The sequence below is a fragment of the Mya arenaria genome, chromosome 6 (assembly GCF_026914265.1).
Source record: "Mya arenaria isolate MELC-2E11 chromosome 6, ASM2691426v1".
Classification (NCBI taxonomy): domain Eukaryota; kingdom Metazoa; phylum Mollusca; class Bivalvia; order Myida; family Myidae; genus Mya; species Mya arenaria.
The window spans coordinates 72958434-72978126 of NC_069127.1; the positions used below are offsets into that span (position 1 = coordinate 72958434).

General features: G+C 33.3%; 1 protein-coding gene across 5 annotated transcripts in view; it reads left to right on the plus strand.

Annotated features, from left to right (window-relative positions):
* LOC128237132 (uncharacterized) overlaps positions 1–19693 on the plus strand; it is a 61282-nt gene that overhangs the window by 8135 nt on the left and 33454 nt on the right. For all 5 annotated transcript variants that reach the window (XM_052952385.1, XM_052952383.1, XM_052952387.1 and 2 more), the window contains exons 2-3: positions 100–183; positions 5031–5114. The gene's annotated coding sequence lies outside the window, so the exon portion shown is untranslated. The remainder of the gene's footprint in view (positions 1–99; positions 184–5030; positions 5115–19693) is intronic.

Below are 19693 nucleotides of genomic sequence, written 5' to 3' on the forward strand. Positions count from 1 at the left end.
TTACGGGAATTCCTTGTCTCTGAAAACAGCATCGTCTGCAAGAAGCGATTGATATATTTTTTTTGCCATACATATAAATACCAACATCAACATTTTCAGGCAAGTGCAGCTCAATATCGTTCAGAAAAGAGAAACACATCGGTGAAGATATCTCCCCTCGGAAAAGGCTAAAGTTGCTGCTAGGTAAATTAGTTATTCACATCATTTTAAAACATTGTGTTATGGCAACATTAATTGTATATTGCAAGCAATATTCAGATCTTGTTTAAACTGTCATTTGCTTCATTTTATTTATGACCTTTCATTACATTGTAAACAACCTTAGTATTAATTATAAAATAATGACACAGCAACATAGATAAGAGTTCGATGATAAACAAGAGCATACTACTGAAAGGAAATACAACAAAAATATGCAATAATAAATATTTAAATTCAACGCTGGTCTCGAACTCGCAACCGGCAACATGTCACCCCATTGATATACTTACTAGGCTATCCGAGGGTGTTGAAAATATATTGATGATATATTGATTTCGGATCATTTTTTATTATCCGTAAAGCGAACGGAGGGTAAAGATGAGGATCGATCGTGAAAATATAATCAATATAATGCATTACGTACGTGTGTAATGTGCATCAGGGAAATTAAAGTAAATTGGACAATAACAGCGTCAAAAATGAAAATTTGCGCAATGACTAAATTAAGTAAGTAAAATATTACTAATTTAAATATCAGCCATTGAACTTTTATATGATCGCACAAACTTCTTTTCGCCGTAATTTGATTAAATGCTCCCTTGTTTCAGGCAATTTATTTATTTTTCTGCTTAGAACCACACATTGGACATAGTAAGCCCCCACTCCTAGAGAAGTTAGAAAACAATAAAATGTAACACTCGATTAACGTTCGGTCGTTTCAATACGCGAACTTTTTTGTGATAGCACATTAAACAACACAGAATTTGACCTTGCAACAATCCTTTTGATTGATTTCTTTTAGATATTTTCATGTTTATAATATAGAAAGAACATCAGAATTAAAATAATTAACAGGCTGAATACCCATCAGTATGCGACAAGTCTGAAATAGATAAAATTTACGCATGTAGCCTCATCATAGAAAATTCATGCGTTAAAGCGCTTTCGTATTTCGAGTCCCTGAGCAATTACGGAGTTAAAGATGTATACAATCAAGGGTCATAATTGACAAGGCGCCAAGTGCCAATCAAACTATAGGTTGACCAAAGAGATTATCATATTTTGTATATATATTATTTCACATGTTCTTCCATAAAACGCAAACAAATAGGTATTTGCCATCTGACTAAACAGGCTACTCTGAAATGCGATATAGCATATCGACAAGTTAATTTGAGTTTCATCCGTTATATAAGCATGCGTTTTTAACATATTCTTTGCATTTTTTGCAATCATTTCTTGTTAACTTGTGTAACGTAATTGTAAAGTGCATGCTAGCTGGTTCAATATGGTTGATGAAACACCACAAGAGGAGTATAAATAAGCAAATAAATTGGGAAAGTTTTCATCAGTTTTGGTTGATATTCAAGACACAAGGTCCGCCGACCTCTTAAGTGATCTAGGATCTGGAGTGATAATTTTAAGTTAGCCGAACAGTTTGGTTTTTATAACTTCGTGCACTAACTCTGTATATTAAGTCGATCTCCTACACACGTTCCAATGCCTCCTGGGGATTGCAATAATTGGCAACCGTATTTCCTTTGCGCCTCTCGTGAAATTTTACAAGAGGATTTAGTGCTCCAGATGGAGAGAATGCTGGGTCAACTGGTCTTCCATTTATGAAAGTTTCATCATCGTATTGAGAAAATCTGGATGGCAATACTAGTATGTCTTTCTTTCTAAGAAATTACTTAATTTGAAATTATAATCTCGTCAAAATTGCCCGTTTAATGGTACGTCGCATGGTTTACATACCACGCAATTTCACTTTATAGGAGGGATTTACAACTACGTCATTGCTTTCTGCTATGTTTACCACGTGGTACACAATTTCCAGGAAGGTAGTACAAGAAATGTAAACAATGGCTACTTCTGATAAGGTTTTTACAGTAACATCTACTGAAAATGGTCTTCCTGGTGCCAAATTTATCTCAGAATTTGTTGAGATAAGTAATGGACACAGTGCTGCCGATGTTTAACTTCATCGGGGAAAAGACCAATACTAATTAACAGGCAAGCAAATTATGCAATCCATGTATATATATACATTTAAGAAAACATATACTATTGTGATGATATGGTATGATGTAGGTTTAACATATAAGATTTAGTCTAACAGCTGCATTGGAATTCTTTAATATATTGTAATATTGTTTCTAGCCCAGAATTAAGGTAAAATGCATATGAAATGGATGTATATATATCAGTTGCTCAGAAACAGGTACACTTTCTCTGTCTAGTCATACAGCTGATCCTGTCTGTGTGTCCTAATGTGTATTTGTGAATAGATGACATATAACCAGATACTAAATGTATAAAATAGTTTTCGATATTTTATGATTAAGAAATTAATTGCATTTATTTTTTTCAGATGCAGTGACTGTATTAAAGCTGAGGAAGACAAGGTCATCATAGTGTCAGCTGATAACGGATTATGCCAGTTGAACTTTAAATGAATCAATGAAAAACAGTCCACAATGTCATGATTTATACAGAAAAGTGTGTAACAAAGCTGGTACACACATAGTACAAATAAATAAGTATTATATATATAAATATATACATCGATGTGTTGTCAATACAGATATTAAACCATAATACTAAATACATAAATGCATTCTTGTGTTTTCTTATAGTGTGTGATTTCAATTTCAATATGTCTCTGCATGCCGCTTAAAAATGTGCAATTGCACTGTTTTACTGAAGGATGTCTTAAATCCCCAATAAGCAATTACTTATTCGCCAGGCTCTAAGATGTGCGCAAACTGTGATGTCACTGTCACTCTTGCTCCCTTTATCCACATCCGACAGAAATGTTATAGCGCCAGAACTGGAATGCCCTTTCAAAGTTGCTTTATTTGTGTACAAAGAATACAGATTCCTTCACCGAAAAATGTAAACTCTGTGTAAGGGATTGGTATAAATGACTAATTTGATGAATGGTGGTGCCAGTGTAGGATTTAAACAGATTAACATCATTCCGAAGCTGCTCAAACGACATATATTATCTTTGTTTTACAGTATTTTCCCCTATCTCTTTTTTGGACTCTCTTCAGTGGAATCTGGTTCACAGCTGGTCGCTGCATTTAAATTTAATTTAATTTGGATTAATGAAACACGTGAGCAAGAATGTTCACACGTAATTGTCTTCCTTAATTGTATAAGTTATCATATATATGCAAACACGCATATGGCACATTTCCTGCAAGACTTGATCAATCTGAATATTGTGTGTTTCTGTAGTAAGGTGAGTTGAATGGCTGTTTGTCATACTGCAAGAGAGCCTTTGAAACTTCAATGTATTCTTAGTGATACAAATATAGCTATAAGCGTTTAAGGCCTATCTGTTTTGGGAATATTTATCAACCTGTCGTAAAATCTTCGATATATATTGCAATTACCTTCAATAGTTCTAGTAAAATTCTATCTTATTTAATACCACAATAGTATGTAATATCAATATCTATTCAGTTATAAGGTTTCTATAAATTTAAGCAAAAAAAAAAACACGAAAATATTTTTATTTTGAAAAAAAATCTATCTGGCTATATTACATTTAGTTTTCAAATTTCTAATGTATATGTTGCAAGCTTAGGGTCTGGATGTTCCTCAGGGGGTCCTTTTCCTCTAATAAAATGTTTACTGCATTTGTATGTCCACTTTTTCATTTAGCAACTGTGAAATCTTCTTGACCACGCGCACATATTAATCCTTTACACTTAAATTTCATTTGTTTTAAGTTAAGGGAAAGGTCTGAAAAAATATTTATTTTGTGTTATAACAGAGTGTTGTTTTTTAAGAGATAAAGGCTCCAAGTCCATACCCAATCCAGTGCAAATCTATGTTAAACAGAGTCCAGGTCGTACAAAGTTTGTACTACCTGTTACAGTTGCTATGGACTGTGCTTATCAGTAAATCTATTTTTAGCATATTGACTGATTAGAAATCCCTCCTATATGTTCACATATTTACGGACAATTCAAGCTGGAAATGTTTTATTTATATTTATCCTTATTTCCCTAATATAAACAATGCAACGAAACAAAGCTTATGCTAAGCGCATAGGGATAAGGCATTCATTAGCCCATTTAAAACTAAACAGTAGCTCAAGCGAGAAGGTAGCACGAGCAAATGTTGTGACACTTTTAACATGATTGTCACACTCTGATGCTTAAAATAGACAATGCTTTTTAGAAAGCATGTGCTCCTTACAACAACTGAACTCATCTCGCATCTACTGTGTCACATTGAACAGCTTTTGGGTCATGCAATAAGTGAACAGGCATAACTATGCATGGGATAAGCATCAAGTTTCGTTTCTATTTGGATGTTGCGTGAGTCATGCACTTATTTGGGACTGCTGACACCGTTACTTACATGATCTAAAGATCTGCTTGTTTAATTATGGAACTGAACTTTTGATCTATCAGATTTTATTCGATTTCATCAAACCATATTAAGAGGGACATCCTCGGCTTTAGCGAGTTCATTTGTTTACATCCAATAAGGACAAAACGATTACCATGTCAAACTTAGGCGCCTCTTGAACCTCCTTTTGTTCTTAATATAGAATCACAGTGTTCACTTCACCAAACATACAGCAAAAGGCAAAGCAGTAATAAAAAGCTAACATGCCAGAAATTGGAAATCAACTTCCTAAATATAATTCTGTGAGCCATATGGTGAATAAAAAAACGAGCAAAACAAGCCATACCTTGCTTTTGTATTTTGGTACTAAATCTATTTACGAAATGTACTTGTTCATATATAACTATTATGAGTGTATAGCATAAAATTATTATACATTATACCAATATTAACATTTTCAGGCAAGTGCATCTCAATATCGTTCAGAAAAGAGAAACACATCGGTAAAGTTATCTCCCCTCGGAAAAGGCTGAAGTTTCTGCAAGGTAAAGAAATTATTCACATCATTTAAAAAATATTGTTTCATAGCAATATAAATTGCATATGGCAAGCAATATTCAGTGACGTATTTAAACTGTCACATGTGCATTTTATTTACGACCTTTCATTTCATTGTTATGGACCTCACTTTTTATTATGAATGAATCACACCGCACCATAGATAAGAGTTCGATGATAAACAATTAAGAACATACTACTGAAAGGAAATACAACAAAAATGAACAATAATAAAATTCAACGCTGGTCTCGAACTCGCAACCGGCAACATTTCACCCCATTGATATACTTACTAGGCTATCCGAGGGTGTTGAAAATACATTGATGATATATTGATTTCGGATCAATTTTTATTATCCGTAAAGCGAAAGGAGGGTAAAGATGAGGATCGATCGTGGATAAAATCAACTAGTGCATTGTGTGTGTAGTTATTCATCTGTGACAGTTTATAAAAAATAACAGCGTCAAAAATGTAAATTAGCGCAATGATAAATAAACTAGATAAAATATTACTAATTTAATTATCAGCCATTTTCATACAAAAAAAAAACGTGAACAGAGTAAAAAATTTAAATTATTTTACTGTGTTTGAAATCGTAATGTAATGAATTTTTGTATGTACTGTAACGACTCTTTTATGACAAGGGCAGTAATGTCAGGTGCGTCCAGGTTTCCTGGTTCATTGTTTGGGGTGAAAAACGTCCTTGATTCGGTGAGTTTTAACACAGTTTTCTATATGTTTCAACGATTTTTCTTAAAAACGACCTTGTACACCGAATGAAGAGCAATTGCTTGTTTACGATAACGCTTGTTTAAGATGAAAATTATGTCTGTATTAAATATCTCGTGACAACAATACACGTTCTAACTAAGCTTACCGACTCACTCAATGCACTTTATTCTTTTAAACTACGATTTAAAACCATTCTGTTTCGTGCAAACCTCATTCGATACCTTTTTTGTAAATGGCAGTATTGTTATTGTTTTGCCAGTTTTGGTAATTAATCGGCAAATTTAAGGAAATGCTTACTGGTTCATTCTTTACATTTTAGAACCTAGGTTCATCCCAAACGGGTAAATCTATGGCACACTAAATAACGATTTAAATGCGTCGATTGTTTTCCTAATCCATATCTGTTAACTATAACACGTCTACGAAGGGTCATTTTGATCAGAACTCTCTGTTTAAAGTAGATTTGTCATTATATGTTGGAGGTAATATAGTAAGACGAGACACGATTAGGTCTTGAATTAAAATACTGTTTACAGACTTGTGACAAACATTTAAGACGTTATATTGTTGACAGTTTTCTGAAGGTTGTCTCTCTTTTTAATTTGATTGTCATATTTAAACAATATGCTTAGAAACATCTGCATAATCTATAAGGTAAACTTTTTGTTTCCTTTTATTATTTCCCCCAAAAAGACAATTTTAAATAATCCACACTTTTATGATGAGTGATAAGAGTTTAGTCTATATCAACTCGAATGACCAATACGTAGCAATATAATACAAATATTTTGAATATACTTTTAACAACATCTTCCAATCTTTTCAATGTTATCATCAATTTCAGTTCAAAATAGCAGACATGCTAGGAAAGAACGCTACAAGTGTGTTATATGCTGGCAGGAAAAAAAACCACGTTCATCCCATTAAATACACATGCAGCAAAATCATCATCCAGACAAGTGTCATGTGTGTAAAAGAAATGGAAAGTCATTTTCGACTAAGCTTGATCTAAAGAGACGCAAAGAAAAGCGGGATAAAACAATATTGAAGTACTATTGCAAGTTTTATGAGAAGTAAGAAGCTGGTCTACGTGTAAAATGATAAGGCACATCATTTAAATTTGCTTTGTTTACCTTGTTCCAGCCATATTGTTTGTGTTAGTTGTTTAGCTTCGTTTACCATGTTTGATGAGTTCGTGATTGATCTGTGATTACGAATTTCTGCGAAAATTGTTTTCAAATAGACGTTTAATATTAAGTGTCTGTCTTATTATAACAACTCCAGCTAATTCGAGTATGAACAAATTCGTTTAAAAATTCGTGTAAAAACAACATCGTTTATTATGTTAAGTTATAACATACGTACATAAAACATATTATAAAACTGAAGTGAATGATATTACTATTGACGATATCCTATCGATATTATGAAAATAATATGTAAGAAATAACAAGTACATTTAATGACACATGTGTATCTTAAACTATAGTATGTGCATGTATGTGTATATGACGAAATACAAGGGGACGTTAACAGTAAAGTAGACCTTGAACATCAATACAGAGAGTACCAAATACCAGCAAGAATATAATTATTGGCAAAGGCAAAACAAGCAAAAGCAGTGAAAATACAGCTTACAATGTATAAGTTTTATAGCAATCGTCCTTAAAACTCTTTGAATTCAAGAGAAAAATATAAAGCTTGTCGTGCTTCCGAGACCAAATCAAGACGCACAAAGTTTTAACCGTTTATTCACACATTAGCGTAATGTATGATGATGATGTTAGTAAAAAGCTAAAAGTATACAAAAACACCTGTATAAGACTAATTATTACATGTTAAGATGTTTGGTCCAGAATATGTTTGAGGGTATAAGCTTTGTTTTAAAACACTGAATACGTTCTGGGAATCTTACTAAACCAGCATATTGCGGAGGAATGTTCCTCGTAAAACAACTAATGGTTGCCAAATAAACAAAACATCACTTAAAGCAAACCGCTCAACCATAAGCTAGACCAACAGCTCAAAATAAGTCTTCCTCCTTACTATGTAATAAATGTATATAAAAACTAGTTACATTGTAATTAGATGGTCAATCTTGACTTAAATTGCAAAAATGTAACAACCTTGAAATAACCAAGAGTACGAAGCTATTGTAAACGAATAACATAATCGCGAAAATATATGACATTCGTTAAAATACTACTTAAAGTTTGTAAACAAGACAAAAACTAGAAGAAATCAATCTATACAAGTTCCATACTTATGGCAATATAAGAAACTTACACTATGAGGGGCTAAAGGACTAGATATTTAGGTTTGATGTGCGGAGCGCACACAGCATACGTTGGAACAACGTCGAAACAAAAGAAACCCCGTCAAAACGTGAACAAATACCAAAGTCGAATTAACAACTACCGAGGTCAAAACACATAAGTATACATAACAATTTCAAAAACTATGGAACTATATGATAGTTCCAAAACAAAGCTGTTGTTAGTTTAGACACAAACTTAAGTAATTTCATACATAATTCTTCATTATGGAATTTGGTGAGGATTGTGAGCATACTCTGAGGCCTGAACCTCATATTTCACTTACATGCCCCTTTCGTCTTAAAAGTAGACACGACTATTTGCAAGAGACTTCTGTGCTGTAAATTAAAGATATTTATCATGAGTGAATGTTCACAATGTATGTAATCATGTTAATTTATTTTAGTGAAATATTTTACAGCTTTTAATTGTTGAAAAGTAAAAGACACTATCCATATCAATTAAAAAATTGCCCTTTTAACACTTTATTTCATTTGTTTATGAAATGTATGTAGTGAATGTTAACTTATGTGGAACACTTATTTAAATGAGTACCTGGTTCCTTGCCATCTACAAGCCTCTTGTTTTTGCCTCTATTTAAGTTCAGGTTTGTTTTCTTGTTTTCTTTTTGTTTTCGTTCCCTGAAAGTATGAATTATAAATACGTTCACCTTCGTACTGTATTAACTATTAAATTAACAAAGTTAGTTATGGTGTGGAAATATAATAAAAGAGATGAATGACTGGTAATTTGCATAGTTTATCGTGACAAAGATTAACCAGATTTGGGATGAACCTGGGTTCTTAAAATGAACAGAATGAACCAGTAAGCATTTCCTTGTGGTGATTTATCTCGAAGTCTGGCTATCTGCAATCGGATAACAATAACAATACTATCACTGCCCAAAACAAGGTATCTGATTAGGTTTGCACAAATGAAAATGGTACTAAATCGAAGTTTTGAAGAATAAAGTGCATTGAGTAAGTCGGTAAGCCTACTAAGAACGTGTATTTATATCACGAGATATTTTAATATAGACATAATTTTGATCTAAATCAAGCGTTATTGTAAACAAACAATTACTCATCATTCGGTACACAAGGTCTAATAAAATATATCGTTGAAACATATAGAAAACAGTGTTAATATCGAGGACGTTTTTCAACCAAAACAATGAACCAGGAAACCTGGACGCACCTGACATTACTGCCCTTGTATAACATATGGGAGTTTACTGCACACCTAGTGTAACAGGGTCCGTTTGGACCTGGCTTTCGATAAACCGTCGGTGACTCAGATAAAGAGGCGACATTGTTCAATAATTTTATTTAACTGTAACTAACAAATAAGTTTCATAATTATTTAATGTCTTTGGAAACGATAATTCCAAGTAGTTCGTAGGTAACACCAAACAGTCCATAACGTTTCCCCCTAAATGGTTAACACAGTTCTTAGCATTTATGTATTGTTCAACGTCAAGTACTAAGTGACAGGCCGGGTCGAACTCGTATGGATGAAGGGAAAACGTAACACAAGCTTTGAATGAAAATAGGGCATTTATTAATGCCATAAAAGTGTTTTTACGAAATATCGTAAAATAAAACATAAGTGTCAACAGCATGTGTATAATAACATTTCCCGAAATACATCTGGGTGGAAAAACCGCCACAAGGAGAATCCTCCGCCGCCGTCCTGGTCGTAAGTGCTGATATCGTACAGTGTACCTTTATTGTCCAATGGTTAATATATATGTATGTGGGGCCTGCTGTTGAGTGGTCTATCAGATCAGGTTAGATTTGATAGATGATAAAATACACCAGATCTGGTAAGGGTTGAAGATTGCAGATCTGGTAAAACAGCTAGGTGGTTGGCAGCTAATTTGATAACACTATGTTGTAGATAGTACTGATCTGTTAACAATGTTTAGTTGTCATTTACTAGGTTTGGTAAAAGCACTTATAACGTTGAAAAACAATGTTATTGATAAGTAATCCACTTCACTGTAGGTTTGGTATGACAATTACCAGATTTGGTCATTACACTAAAACACTGTTATATAGAAGTTTCCAGATTTGGTTATTACACGTAGACACCGTGGTATTATATTTACCACTCACATACGTGGTTATTACACTAAAACAGTGTTAGTATAGCATTTACCAGATTTGGTACTTTGTCTTCACTAGATATGAAGAAGTTACCAGATTTGGTTATTACACATAGACACCGGGGGTATGATATTTACCAGATGTGGAGATAACACTTTAAAAACACTGTAAGTATAGCATATACCTGATATGTTTATAAGCACTTTGTCTTCACGAAGTATGAGAAAGTTATCAGATTTGGTTATTACCAAGTTAGATAAAACGTCAGTCAGTTGGTTTCATCTTTTGAGATTTAGATCAATATGGTATTCTCAGGAGATTGGTACAAGGTTATTGGTTAATGAACCCAAAATGGTTTTCGACACAGAAGTGGCACTGGGGATGAAGGGGTGCTGACGTAATACCATGTTTATTGCTGGATTTCTTCACTAACTTTGTCAGATAAGTTCGATGAATTAATGGAACATATTCAGTAGTGATTTTAGTTAATTTACGGATAGTTATTTAAAACCAAATAAACTATATGGGGTTGTTATTCGCTATGACGTACTGATCATGTTGTAAACCACGATGCCTTATCATATTTTGTTTATATATTATTTCACATTGTCTTCCATAAAACGCAAAAATAGGAATTTGTCATCTGACCAAACAGGCTACTTTGAAATGCGATAACAACATTATTTGTACTGAAGTCATACTTCATATGGTTAATTCCCTGCTTTTATAATTTGGTACTTAACTTTATTCTACGAAATGTACTTGTTAACATATAACTCTTATGAGTGTTTAGCATTATTTAATATCATAACTGAGGATGTTACCATATGGTTAAATGGTTTGAAGAATACAACTTGATGAATGTTTCATAATGCTACGACAGTAACAATCTACAAAATGCTATTATTTTGTTGCTGTTTGACATTATTTGTTAGATCGAATTGATTTATGTCACCAGCAGGTTTGGCGAGACTTGCAATCAGTTTTCTATCTGTAAGCAGAGCTTTATTCTAAATGCATGTTAAACCATAACTAGCTTAAAGACAAAAACAGGAGATGAAACCTAATTTATTGACAACCTGATCGAAAAAACAACAAAAAGGAATCTTACTTAAAACATAAATCGTGTCGTGTTAAGAACTTTATAATTTACCACCTTCCAGACGTCCGGCCGATAGGATAGACATTGGACTATATAAATCTGAGACTTTACATGCGTCTCCCTGTATGACAACCATTTGTCCTTTTTACAGTTACAAACTGAGATATACATTGAACTCTATACAGTTAAATTGGACAAACATTGGACTCGAAACAGCTACACAAATTTGACAAACATTAGACACTATTAGTACAGCTTCAAATTTACATTAGATACTGACCGTTCCAAGTGGTACCTAACAATCCTTTGAGTTTAATATGTCATTGGCGTTGACCCTTTGCTATTAAAGGGACTGTACACCAAAATGGCACCAAATGGTAACGAATCTCAGGACAATTATCTAATAAAATATGTTATGCTTTAATACCATTATTGTAAAAATGTACCAATATGTGAAGAGATAATTGTGTCGGAGACCGGGTTCGAACCCGTGTCGCCAATATAGCAGTCCAGCGTCGTATCCACTGAGCCAAGGTGGCTTACTCTAAACGGGTGACATATTTAAGCTATATACCTACCTCGGTAATATCACGTGATAACACCGACTAGCCAATCACGCATAAGGAATGAATTATACCTGGTAGACATACCCAGTAATCTTTTTTTAATGGAAAAATACGAAATAACTTCTAACCAAAAATAAATTGTAAACATAATGGTACTTCAGTTAGTAAGTATTAATGCATTGTACACATCGATGCCAAGTTGATGTCAATTTTCGACAATTTTCTGTTTTTTCGCTATTTTATCATACGGAGTACAGCCCCTTTAAACGGGTTGTTTAAACTTTCGACTACTGAACTATAATGTTTCTGTAAGTTTTTATAGAAAGATTGGACATACATTGGACTTTATGCTATTTCAAATTCGACAGACATTTGACTATATATTGTTACAAATTGGACAAACAATGCACTCTATACAGCTACAAAGTTGGACAACATTGGACTTAAATTTATACTGCTGCAAATGGACATATATTGGACTCTATACTGTTTCGAAATCGACAGATATTGGATTCTATACTGTTACGAATTTGACAAACATTGGAATCTATACAGCAACAATTAATATTGGACAAACATTGGACTCTATACTGTTTCAATTACGACAGACATTGGACTTTATTCTATTTTAAATTCGGCTGACATTGCATTGGACTCTTTACAGTATATGGCGTCATTCACAGAAAATGAATTAGTTGCAGCCATTTACAACGATTACTGGTACATCGGCAAAGTAGTTAAATACAATCCTTCCGATGATGAACTTCCCTAACTTTATGGAACAAGGGAAGGGCAAAGCATGTCCAACATTCAAATGGCCAACAAAGATGACTCAATGTTGAAGAGTTCTGATGACATTTTTTGTTTTGTCGATGAACCAATGCCTTTTGGTTCTAGAAAAATGCACATTAGCGGAGTCTGACATTATAACAGTGATGCAGTTTTTTGACGAGTTTCATAAACGAATTTAGATATTTATGAACACAGACAATCATTTTGAATATATAATAATGTTTGAAGAACATTTTACGAGAATTTAGTTCAGTTTACTCATAATGTGAATTACGTTACCAAGAAACAATTGTGTATATCTTGCCACCATTATAGTTGCAATTGACTGTTTGAATTTTGAACGTGTGTTTGCGTCATTATTCTACTATGATTTTCTTAAATAACGAATTAAAATGTTATGAATTGGAATTTAAGCAAATTGTTTAATACATTACATGGTGCTACTTTTAATATATATAACAAATGTGATCACGCAATACCCACATGTACAGAAAAGTGCAGTCATAACACGTTTTTTCTAAAACAAGTTTACGATGCATGATGGTTGAGTATAAAACGTATTAATTGTCAAGCAATTTGAAGTATATGCTTTAAATATACTGCTCATGATTATGAAATTCATTCATTTGTGAATAAGTTACGTTTTTGGCAACGATTGTTAACAGTTAACTCGTTTTGGCTGTTCACATTTATTTCAGAAAAACATAATATTTTTAAATAAAAATACCTATAATACAGAGAAATGCGTATTTGTAATGGCCGTCGATAACGTTCTTCACCGACGTCACTAACGTCGTGCCCCTCGTCTTCTTCCGTCCTCTTCCCGTATCGCCTTCTATGGAATCTCGCCCTTCTCTAAAACGTTGATGCCAGTTGAATACTAATGAACGACACACAGGTTGCTTTATTTTTGCCTTGGCCATCATTTTCATAGTCTGTGTCGGTGTTCTCTCCAATCAAACGCAAAACTTTATCACCGCTCGCGCTTCTACAAAGTCCTATGACGACATATTGTGCCACAGACTGTGCTTGTAATCAACTCAGAAAATAACAACTTAAAAACGGAAATGGCATCAGAAATTTGAACAGTATATTAGTGTGACGTCAGCGTAATATGTGACGTAATTTGGCGAAATTTCGTGGATAAACATGGAAGGAAATCGTGTCATGAAAGATACATTAAAAGTTTGTAAACGTAGGTTTTAGACGGTGCGCCGACCGTGCGTTCCTTTAATTTTAAATCCCGTAAGTTTTCAAAACTCATTAAATTTTCAGACCTAAAAATTGTATCGTCTATGGCAGATTTCACGTTTTGTAGCTAAAGAACTTCAGCGAACACGTTATATATTACCTTTTTGGACGTGTTAGCTGAAGAGAACGCCGTATCAAAACCCTACCAGTTATTTCACTTGTATGCATTGTACAGACAAAATAGCTGTTTCCTTAGGTTAATGAAGTAAATGTAGTTCACAAACTCATTTTCAAAACCAGAAAACGCTTTAAAGATAGTTGATTTAGCATGTTGATAAATCCTATTACAAGCATTCCTTATCTAGGTCATAGTTGTGTTCAAATTTAATCACGTGACACCAAGATTTTCAGAAAATACCCATGTGACCTAATGTTTAGTTTTCTGTTATTTTTTCTATTTCGAATAATTAATAAATAACTAAGAACAAATTTGGAAAAATAAATAGTTCTTACTTATCAAAAGGTATTTACAGCCTTACTGCAATTGGATTCAACTAAATGAACAATGTGAATTCGATGCTATAAATAGAATCCATCGACGTCATCATGGTCATGTGATTGCATTGCATCATCACACTCAATTGATTCTGGTTGACTTTACTATGGGGGTTACTTTCCAGTTGGCCCCGCATGGCCGTGTGAGTGCGGTGGTTTTGTCTTAGTGTCAAATTTAGCGGAGATATTGACTTATATAGAGTCTCTGGGGTGCGGGGGGGGGGCATTTGGCCGGGGTTTTACCAACAGTTCGTCACCGCAGGGCGGGGATTTTACCCGGGGTTTGCTGGACTAGAAGTCAAAGTTCCCGCTATTCCCTGGACCTGGGGGGGCGTGGTTACAATTGACTGGTGCATTAGATTAAGATCAATTTACAGAGGTTGTGTACAAATACACAGTGTCATAAGAAGAGGTTGATCAGAAATCTTTGCCCGGAACTGTATATGCCTAAAGAGTGACATGGACACTGATCAAAAGATCTTATCATAAAAAAGCAAACAAACATCCAGAACTTTAAAACCTGTAACAATAACCACCCCGCCTGCAGTAACCTTGCATATAATCCAACCCGACACAGCGAAAGACAATTCTTATAAAATAATGTTTAATGTAAGTAAATTGCAACTGTCAAACAATTCAGACGATTTACACATCATCTTCTTGTCTTCAAGGGTATGGTTCTGAAAAAGAAATTAAATTATTACATACTTTCTGTTGAGATATGAGAGTGTTCTAAGTTATATATGTCTGCCTCTAACACAAGAAGTTGTGGGTTTGGTTTGATCCCCACCAGGGGTACTTTCTCATTGCCTCACAAAACTAACACAATACATAATGTTTTCTACCAAGGGAGCAGATTTGAGAGATTAAATTCACAGAGCTGTCTTCACAATCTTACAAACTAAAACAAAACACTCGAACGTAAATGCCATAAATTCAAAAATTTTAAATTTTTAGCAACAGATCATTTTAGATACTACTTTTACTAACACTTCTTATTGTTTCGCTACATTCAAAAAACCGTTTTGTTTGAAATACTACAAGAATACAACGTCAATTTATTATCTGTAAATCTATTCATCAGACTCCTTCAACATAGAACAACATTTAGTTCGTCAACTTGCGCCACAATACCACTGGTCATAATGCACCAGTCAATTGTAACCACACACCCTAGGTCCAGGGGTGGGGTTCAGGGAAAATAGAAAAGGTCTTATCAGATCTCCAGGAGTGGGGTTCAGGGAAAATAGTCTCATCAGATCTCCAATCTGATAAGACCTGCTGTGCAGTTTTCAATGTTTTATTATGAAAATGGACCTAAACTAGGCCTTTAACTAAATTTTTATTGTATATATACTCTAAGGGGGGGGGGGGGGGGTTCAAACAGGATTCCAAAAGTAACACCAAGGGAGATGTCCTATTGTCATGCAATAGCACACATTGTTCTGTCCAAAATGTAACACTAGCATTCAGGTGACGAAAATAAGGTAAAGATACAATATATAACACAAGTTTGTGTCAAAAATAAGATTTGTCAAATAAGAAACACAATGAATCACAAAATGAGCATACAAATATTGACTTTCATCTCAAGCATTCTCTCTTGTTGATGTCAAACTCTGCTTCTGTCCTATGTAACATTAGGGGAAGAGTCATTTTGTCACATTAGCAAACATATTTCAGTCCCAATTATAACATAAACATTCAGCTTACTTAATCAAATTCAGATTAAGTATTAAACAGTTCACCTTGTATCAAAAGCATACAATGGATCACAAAAAAACAACAAAAAAACATAAATATGTGTTTTATAAAAAAAAGAAGGTTTCTGTCCAATGTCACATTTGGAGTTATGTCCATTTGTCACGTTATCATCTATATTTCTGTCCATTTTATAACGTTTGCATTCTTAATTCTGTCCAATAAATAACGATATCAAACAAAAAAGCGGTATGAATTCAATATAAACTAAGTACCTAATGAATGAATACTTACAAACGATAGTTTACAGACGACATTGTTATGTTCGAATAATTGACTCGGGAAAGTCATCAAATTTCAACGATTTTCTCGCTTTATTAAGCGCTTGTCTTAATGCTAGCGTGACTAATGTTAACGTTACATCGAAGGACAGAGTGAGCCAAACTTGGATTAAGTTTTTATCAACGGTATTCACCACTATTTTTATCATTTCAATGTCAACTGTGAACCAGTCCAATATAAAAGTAATCGCTACCCGGATGTTAACCCTCAGTCGGTGTAAATTATTCACGAATAGAAAAGGTGCTATCGTCATGCTAAAATGGGACAGAATCGATTTTGCGTAACATTAACACATTTTTAGACCTAAAAAACTTTATGATCGGGAATGACCAATTTCTTGTTACATGCAATACTGTTTTTATCCGACACGTAGTCTTTGTTTTTATCAACGGTATTCACCACTATTTTTATCATTTCAATGTCAACTGTGAACCAGCCCAATATAAAAGTAATCGCTACCCGGATGTTAACCCTCAGTCGGTGTAAATTATTCACGAATAGAAAAGGTGCTATCGTCATGCTAAAATGGGACAGAATCGATTTTGCGTAACATTAACACATTTTTAGACCTAAAAAACTTTATGATCGGGAATGACCAATTTCTTGTTACATGCAATACTGTTTTTATCCGACACGTAGTCTTTGTTTTCAGTAATTTAATAAAGGTGTGTTTAGGCTTAAAACAGTAAGCAGAGGATCATGTCTGCTAATGTTACACAACAATTGGAGGACAGATTACCGTAACGTTATCACCATGCGCAATTACCGAAAATTTAGGTATATTACGAACGAAATGCAATCATTTTAGATATATTATTGTTTTAATTAACATTTCTTGCAAACATTATTCAACAGACAAGAAAAAAATACTTACCAGATGTTACTGAAAAGCATCCTCAAAAAAGTGGTATATTGGTTCCGGGAAGATTTTCAGTCTTTTTTGTCCTAATTATCGGCATATTTTTACATTTTTTTTACCTTATTTAACACAATATTTTCATTATTTTAATACAAATCACTTCTATAAGGTGTTCTTATTGGGTTGGGAAAGGCAATTGCTGTATAAATGACGTTGACATGCAATAACAATAAATGAAAGAAAATGGGCCACATAATTGCCTATTTTGTGAAATCTGCCCTATGCAGAACACTTTGAATAAGATATTCATGACTTTTTAAATGATTTAGCCGATAAATATAGAAAATATGTAAGATGTCCACGTAATTCTGGATCACTCCTCGTACACACTAAACAGTCTGGATTTAGGAAAAACCATTCCTGTTGTACAGCGTTAACAAGTTTAATAGATGAATGGGTAAAAGATATTGACAGTGGCTAAATTGTTGGTGCTGTCTTTCTAGACCTAAGAAAGGCATTTGATTTAGTGGATCATGAAATTCTACTACATAAATTAAACTTGAATCATTTTTCTGAAAATTCGATAAAGTTTTTTTTAAATCCTACTTATCTAATAGAAAACAATTAGTTAAAGTCGGAAACATACAGTCTGGCTTGCTTCCAATATCATCAGGAGTACCTCAGGGATCCATTCTTGGTCCACTGCTGTTTCTTATATATATATCAATGACATTGCGCTTTGTAAAACGAATATGAACATCGATTTATTTTCAGATGACTCAACATTGCATGAAACCGGTAGTAATGTAAACATCATTGAAAGTAAACTACAACGACATCTAAATCTCGTTGTCTATTGGTGCCAAATAAATAACATGTCATTGCATCCAACTAAATCCAAGGGTATGGTTATCGGAACTATATATAAAACAAAACAAGTTAGTAAATTAAATCTTACAATCGATGGAACAGCATTAGAAAATGTGACTGTGCAAAAACTACTTGGAATCTATATTGATAATAACCTAAAATGGCGTCCGCAAACAGAAATTGTTTGCAAAAGAATCAACTGTAAAATCTCACTTTTGAAACGTCTATTGTTCTACCCCAATGATGAGATGAAACGATTGTTTTACAATGCATATATATCCTTCCAATTTTAGATTAGTGTTGTCATATTTGGGGCAAAGGAAACTCAAGTTACTTATATAAAGTTAAATCCTTGCAAAATAGGGCTGCAAAAATCATTCTTAAAATTCCTAAACGGTCATCTTCAAACGGATTGTTACAAGAACTTCTGTGGCTAACGTTTACAGACAGGTGTAAATATCACTGTGCAACCCTTGTCTATAATATCCTTAATGGAAAGGCTCCGATGTATATGTCTGAGTTGCTAATCTTTGCAAATAATGAACTCTATTCTCTAAGATCAACTTCAAAACAAGATTTAGTTTTGATACAAACACCGCGAACTAACTATTTCATGGATTCCCTTTCGTACTACAGTATGAAGGTTTGGAATACTATTCCGGATGAAATACGAAATGCGAAAAAGTTAAACACATTTAAGCATAATTATAAAGTGCACCTCTTGAAATGTGCATACCATTAGTTTCAAAAAGGTATATCATCTTTCATTATCTTAAAGATTGAAATAACTGTTGTTTTATAAATTGTTTTGTTTTATTTGTAGACATGTCGGTGTGTACATGATGTATATTCAAATAATTGTTATGTTAATTAAACATGATTTGTATAGACTAATTATATTAAAAACATCAAAAGTTCTTGTATAGGAATGTATAATTAAGTGCGATGCAGATGTTTTTTGATTTACCAAATGCATTTTGTTTTTGTTTGTTTGTTTTTCTTCATAGAAGGCCACATTGTAAATATGATGTTGTTATGGTTGAACCTGTAATTTTGTCATATATATGTGTTTGTACATTCTCTAAATAAATATATTATTATTATTATTATTATTATTATTATTATTATTATTATTATTATTACTACTATTATTATTATTATTATTATTATTATTATTATACAAATGTGTTTGCGTTTGCTTGTTGCTTGAATTCATTAATATTTCTAACTTATATGTATTAGGGTGTCTATAGAAGTAAGGTTTGAGAAACTGTCTTCGTTCGTCATTATTTAAAATGGTTACATTCAAACAAATAGACTACGATACATTATTAATAAAATGACACCTTCAATGCAATTAATTACTTTCTTTTGCAATTATACACGTATTGTTTTGTTATCTAGAAAACAAAAGTTTGGTCAAATACATCTT